The sequence below is a fragment of the Lichenostomus cassidix genome, chromosome 10 (assembly GCF_008360975.1).
Source record: "Lichenostomus cassidix isolate B80296 chromosome 10, HeHo_3.0, whole genome shotgun sequence".
NCBI lineage: Eukaryota > Metazoa > Chordata > Aves > Passeriformes > Meliphagidae > Lichenostomus > Lichenostomus cassidix.
This window is the reverse complement of record NC_139491.1, coordinates 4501431-4508306: the sequence shown is the minus strand read 5'-3', so window position 1 is coordinate 4508306 and position 6876 is coordinate 4501431. Positions and strand designations below refer to the sequence as shown.

The following is a 6876-nucleotide window of genomic DNA, read 5'->3' as shown; positions in this document are numbered from 1 at the left end:
CAGCCAAAAGAAAAGTCAGGAAGAAACCAAGCATACTTTCCAGAGCAAAGAGATTGCTGGGTAAGAAGGGCTGTTTTTGCAGCAAAGAGCAGGTTTTCTTCACAAATGAGCCTGAATTGCACCATTATAGAAATGGGGTTGCATTTCTTCTCTGGAGAATCCATGGCTTGCTTGCCAGTGAGAGAAGAGGGATGCTATCTCCTTGGTCCTACCAGTAAGTCTATCCAAATGAAAGCAAATCTGAATAAATTGGGTGAAGGTTTTGTTTGCTTTCGTGGGGTCATTTTGCATGAAAACATGTGCCTTTTTAACTGGTGTCCATCCACACCACCGCAAGTGCTCCTTGAATCCAAAAGTGTTTACAGGGTAAATCTCAAACTAATAAAAACTCTCAGTATCCATTTTAAATTAAAGGACAACTTATGGGACAGATTTTCTGCTACATTTGACCTATCTGCTACAGCCTTGGCAATTTTTTTTTAAAGCTGTCACCTCAGTACCATTTCTTAAGTGATCAGAAAAAGGAATTATCCACTCTTATGTAGAAGGAATACCATGAAGGGGGTATGGGGGAATGGAGGAAAAGAGGCATTTGTACAAGATGTGGCTAAACAGATGATCCAAGCTGGCATCACTGATGAAAAAGAAGCTGAGATATAGTAAGGAAGAACGAAATATGTAGAAGAAGAAAGAGTATGGGCATCTGGGAAGCGAGGTTAAGAAGTATGACCTTGCTGAAGGATGGAAAAAAAAGCAGCGTGAAGGATATCTGGAGGATAGGCACAGGCTGGTGGGAAAAGTGGTTTGTCACTTGGTTTTTGGGATGGGTAGACAGACGGGAGGCTGTGGTGAGGAAGGAGACCCAGAAAGAGGCACACAGCAGACCAGGCTGCCCTCGGAAGGGAGGTGGAGGGAAGGTGGCAGGCGGTGCAGGTTGGGGGAGGCAGGGATGGCTGCCAGCCTGCCTGGTGATGGGGTGGCACTGTCAGTGCTGGGGCTGTCAGGGATGGCAGATGACAGGAGCAGGATATGTGGAATATGGGGAAGAAATCTCTCTCAGCCCCCACCACTGCCACGGGAGGGGTGAGTTCAGCTCCGATCTCTCCGTGCAGTTCCTCAAAATCCGGGGCCATCTGGACACAGTCCTGTCCCTCCTACAAGCTGTCAGCAGCACCGAGGGATTGCTCTGGCAGCCAGGACTCCCTGGCACATCCCAGAGCCTCCGTGCTCATGGCCAGAAGGGCAGATGGCACCGGATCCACCAGAGTGGCTTTGCACCACCTGGTGTCCCCTGTTCGGGGGAGTCCCGCCGAGCCAGGTGAGCTTGACACGCTGCTGTCACTCAGCTCTGCAGGGCCACAGCGCCGTGAGGGGACACCTGAGCACCTTTGGGGACGTGGTGGGAGCGCTCAGGATGGCCACGGTTGGTGCTGGCTGGCTGTGAGGTGTCAGGCATCGCCAGAGCAACAGCTGAGATGGGTGACAGAGCAGCAGAGTGACAACTCGGCTGGCACGACGTCTGCAAGGGAACAGATATTTGCAGTGATCAGCGTCTTCAACCCCATCTCCTCAGCACTTCCTCTGCTCAGTGCAGACCTGATTGAGCCACAATTCAGAATTTTGAGTTGCAGTGGGTTTGTATAAGAATTGCTGAAAATATTGGCCATTGCTGCTCATGCTCACCTGTACATCAGGGATAATTAAATTCAAGAAATGTTTTACTAACCCTCAGCTCTCCCAAGAACAACACTGGTTTATTACAGCAAATCTGATAAGGGGGATCTGCAAAGTGAAAGTGATATGTGTTTTTGACTTAGAGCTGCAGAAAATATTGCCAAGGATTGCAGTTCTTCATTCTACAAAAAAACCCAAACCAAACCCAACAAACAAACAAACAAGCACACAATTAAAAATGGTGCCAAAAATCAAATATAAAATTTTTATAAAACAATATAAGATTTTGTATTAGAGGAGAGGATATGGGAAGTGAATGGTGATTGTGAATTGGTTAAAGGCTCAGTTCCCCCTGGCTTAGGAGGTCTGGCTGCTTCTCCTGCCATCCCAGCCACTCCTCACAGATGTTGCTCCTGGGAGAGGGAAGAGGTTGTGGTCGACTCACCCAACCCTCAGCCCTAACAAACTCTTCTGGCAGAGGAAACCCTGAGACTTTTAGCTTGAATCCCATATGTGCATGTATTTGTTCCACTGGAAAATAAAAATGCTTAAAAATAAGTGACATCTATTTCTGTTAAATTGTAAGACTTCTCCAATGTAGGTATGGCATTCTGGCCAAAACCTTTGAGGCAGAGATCCTCCCAGAAGAAAGACCAATTGACCCACAGTGAAGATATCCACAGAGTGAAACAGAAAGGTAAATAGAAGGTTTGAATACAAGTTTGCTCTGCATGATAAATGGTTTCTCTAGGCGTTGATTTGTTAGTCACTCAGTAAAGAGGAGGAGAAAAAAATGAGAAGAAAAAAGATTCTGGGCTGATAAATTTGCAAATGTTTCAAATTTATTTTATCACATACCATGAAAATACATGCAATGAATTCATACATGAACAAATAATGAAACATCTATAAGCACACAAATAACTAACCCACATTGCATTAATAGAAAGCAAAGCCCAGTTTCAAAAACTGGTCCCAAAGCACCATAGCTCACCCAGCTGTGTCACTTTACACTGGGACAGCAGTCACTGTGTGATCACACACCTGCTTTGGGGCTGAACTAACTTGACAATTTGGGAAGTACAGGTTGAAGAATGATCTGAAGTGTGTGACAGCAGTCCCTGGGATGGCCCAGCCCAAACTCCCCTTTCTGACAGGTGAAAAGAGGAAACCCAAGGACACTGTAGACTTGGCTCAGGTCCTTGCTAGAACACTGTTAGTATGGTGAAGTGGTTCAGGGAAGGGAAATATTAGCTGCAAATACCATTTAAAAATTAAAAACCAATTTAAAAATGCATAAAATGCAGACGAAAGGGAGCCATAGCAAAACCTGCTAGTGATAAAATTGGAAAGAGAAGCACTGCGTGCCCAGCTGGTTAAATCACGATGGAGGGCAAAACCAAGTGAAAAATAAACACCAGATTTAGAAGCACACTTGATATATCTGGCAGACTGCAGGAGCTGGTGCTACTAAGGAAGAGATGTCTCTGACCACATCCAAACTGTCCAATTCTGCTCAGAGCTACACATAATATTTGCACCTTGCAGAGTCTCAGCCACCTCCACTGGGAAGAACTTCTTCCCCATATCTAATCTAAATCTACCTTCCTTCAGTTTAAAACCATTGCCAGTCATCCTATCTCAACACTCCCTCATAACTTGCACATCTATATCCCCTCTAAGCATCTAGAGGCAGTTTTACAATCAACAGAAAATAATTCACGAATATAGAATTTATACCTATTAGGTGACTTCAGCGCTCAGCATCCATTGATTTCAACACAGGAGAAGTTTGTAAAACTTCTTTTATTTTCCTGATTAGCTCCTATGAACGCAGCTTCTGGGTGTCCAAGCTCTCATGAAAAATCAAAGGAAGCCTGCATGCAAAGCAAAAGCACAGTTGTCACTTTAGTTTACTCATGCTTGTCCCAGAAAATGAAAAGAGGCTTTTCTCACTTTGTTTTTTTTAATGCACTCGTGCAACACAGTTGTGTTCGGAGCTAAACTTCTTATTGTCGTGTTGGAAACCCAAACTGTGAATGCAAATCTCCGGATGGCTTAGTACCAGAGCTCTGAGTCTCATTGCAGGGACATCTTTGAAAATTTGGCCTCATTTTGTGGTGACAAAGTGACAGATTCCTCCCGTAAGGAAATTCTGGTGAGCAAAGTGCCTGGAGGTTTGGCTAATTTGCTAAGATTACAGTTTGGGTTTTAATGACAGTAGCTTAGTTTTCCCTCAAACCACCCATCAAAACAGAGCTCTGCTTTTAGAGAAAACCAAATCCACAAAGATACAAAAGTGGAGTTATCCCATCTGACTGCTGCTCCAAAGCTCCCAACTAAGCCTCTGTTGCCCTTGGCACATTTCCTCTGCTAGAACCTGGTTCTGGTTTTCAATGTTCTTCCACTGGTTTGAGCAGCCAGGATTCTGGGAAAGCTTATTTTCACCCTGTTTACTTCAGAAATTAATTGTGATTTCTGTCTCACACTGATCCTGAGCATAAGCCTTATCTTCTCATCTTAGGCTCTCATTTAAGGAGCAGTGGGATGGGTGGGATGGTTCCCTGTTGGGGATCCTACAGTTCCCCTTCTCCCATCCTTAGCTTGTGTTGCTCAAAGGGAAGCCTCATGCCAGGATCAAGCCCACCAACTCCTTCACTTGCTCAAAGACACCTTTTTATGATAGAAATTCCTCTCAAGCCCTTGCCAATTAAGCTCAGTTTAATAATTCTGATCATTTTATGTGACATATTTCATCTTGGAAGAGCTAATAAAACCACAAATTACTGTTCACAGTGCTCCCAAGAGGCAGATCACCATTAGCACATCCTCACTCCTTCGATAGGGAAACTGAGGAAATGTGTTTTTAGGACAACAGCATGGAATCTTTGCCAAACCACACAGGTGAGTTCAGTGCTGTTCAGTCTCCCATGTTGGACAAAATCTTCTCCTGCTGGGTACGATGGGGTATCTCCTGCTTTTCCTCATCAGGAAGATGCAAAGGTGAAAAGGGGGAAGCCAGGCCATGAAAAAGATGTCTGTGTGTCTTCCAATTCTCTGCTGGGCATTTGAACTTAAAATGCCAGCAACACTCTTCTGCCTTGCTCCCAAGAGAAAAGCTGTATCTGGAGTAGGGCAACATGCCTTCATTTGAGAAATTTAATGCCTTCGGAGCACCACCAAAGCACAATTAGCAAATAAAAAAAACCCCAGAAGTCAAGGCAGGAGACCTGAGTATGTAGTTCAAACATCAAAGGATTATTACCTGTGCTTTCATCTCCCTTTCCTCTTGTGAGTCAAAGAGACAACACATTACTGCATATTTTAAGCATTTTCTATTTTGAAAGCTTAAATGTCAGTGTAATTACCTCAATGGTAATTTCTGTTGTGCTGTTCCAGGCTGGTACTTCAGCAGAGATTCTCCCAGTTTTCACATGATTATCTCCATCTCTGCCTTTGATAGGTTTGTGTCCAATTCGCTCTGGATTTGAAATGGTTCACATTCCTTGACAGTCTGCTTTGAATGCTGCCAAAGGAGGTATGGAACTGCTTTTCATGGGGCATTTTTGATGTCCTAATTTCACCTGGTTCCCCCATCCCAAGTGCAGGATCACCTGATTGCATCACTGCTCTGTAATGTAACCACCTGGAACAGAATATAACTTTTTCCTTTTTCTCCTTTCCATCTTCCTTTCTCTAGAATGAACTCTGCAGTTGAGGATTATTGACAAATCTGCTCGAAAAAGACGCGTGAAGAACATCCTTTACGGTCCATCTTGTGGTAAAATGAGGGTATTTTTTGCTCATTTGAATGTCAGTGGATTATTTATGCTGGTGCAATGTTTTCAAGAGATAAAATACTCCCCACTGTGCTACATGCAAATCTCTGCAATGTAAACATAAATAGTTGTTGCACATGCATAATCAAAGACATTTTTTTTATAATTATTGTTGGATAGTTCAGTCCTCTAATAGCATCATCTGGTGGAAATCAGTGTAGCTCTACTGAAGCCTGCAAAGCCCCTACCGATTTGTACCAGATGGGGCTCAAAGTCTTCACTTTAAGTTTAGTCCTTATAAAAAAAAAATTAAAAAAAATAAAAAAAGGGGGAAAAAAGCCTGGTAGCCCTTGAAAATGAAGCTCTTTGTTCATTCATGGGAAGCTGGTCGAGCAAGAGTGGCAGGGACTTTTCTTGAGCCACACTCAGCCCTTATCTAGGGAGAACATTTCTGCCATGAGGGAGAGCAGGAGGTTCTGTGCCAAATGAGTTCTTGGCCCCTCTTGCTCAGACTGCTGCAAAGATTTGCCAGATAATGTCATTTACAACGTGAACTCCTCTCTGCCAAGATTTGGACCAAGACCACCAGCTCTTTAGCACAGACCAGCAGACACTGCCAGATGCTAAGAATTTTCAGTCCTTCACAACCTGTGCTGCATTTTTAGATACCTAAAGGTAAAGGGCTGGAAATCTGAGTTTCTGTCCCCAGAGCAATCTTGTTGTACTGTCATTCAGCATTAGCTTTTCTCCAACACTGTACACAGCACAAAGAACTTTCTAAAGCTACTTTGACACCTGATTTGACTCCAGCTGAAGACAACAACCTCAATCTCATCCTTGTGGTGTTCTGTAGAAAACTGTGCTCTGAGTTAACATAAAATAAAGTATTCAGTAACATCTATTTCCACAAATGAATTTAGACTACATCATCCAAATAGGTGTTAGTGGAAGCTGTCCATGCAGATCTTAATGCATTTATTAATATATATCTCAATATACATTTATTTCCAAGTCATCAACAATGTATTAACTGGTGTACACAATGTTTTACCAACGGACACAAAGTTAACTTTGCTTGCAGAAAAAGAGGTGGAAAATTAGCGGTTTGATCCCCTCTTTTGAAGGCTGATAGCAAAAATATCCACTAAATACCGAATATTGCTTATTAATAATAGATTGGAGGAGAGAGTTTTGACAGAAGTGAAGAGTACACACATACACACACTGCAAATGTACCCACCTTTCCAACAACTAAAATCTGCATTACTCTGATCAGCTCTTGCAGGTTTACCTGTCAGATCTTTTCCCCATGTTCTCCATTTTTGGACAAGATCCTCCAAAAGAGTTGCTGTTATTCTTGAATAGGCTTGACATGGACATAAACTTTTTTGCAAGAAGCCTGAGCCACTGTTAGCAGCTCCTG

General features: G+C 43.2%; 1 long non-coding RNA gene across 1 annotated transcript; it reads left to right on the top strand.

Annotated features, from left to right (window-relative positions):
* The first annotated feature begins 1914 nt into the window (after window positions 1-1914).
* LOC146432604 (uncharacterized) lies at window positions 1915-5756 on the top strand. Its single transcript, XR_014854250.1, has 3 exons — window positions 1915-2371; window positions 5138-5212; window positions 5375-5756. It is a non-coding gene; the product is annotated as an uncharacterized LOC146432604 (long non-coding RNA).
* The last annotated feature ends 1120 nt before the right edge of the window (window positions 5757-6876 follow it).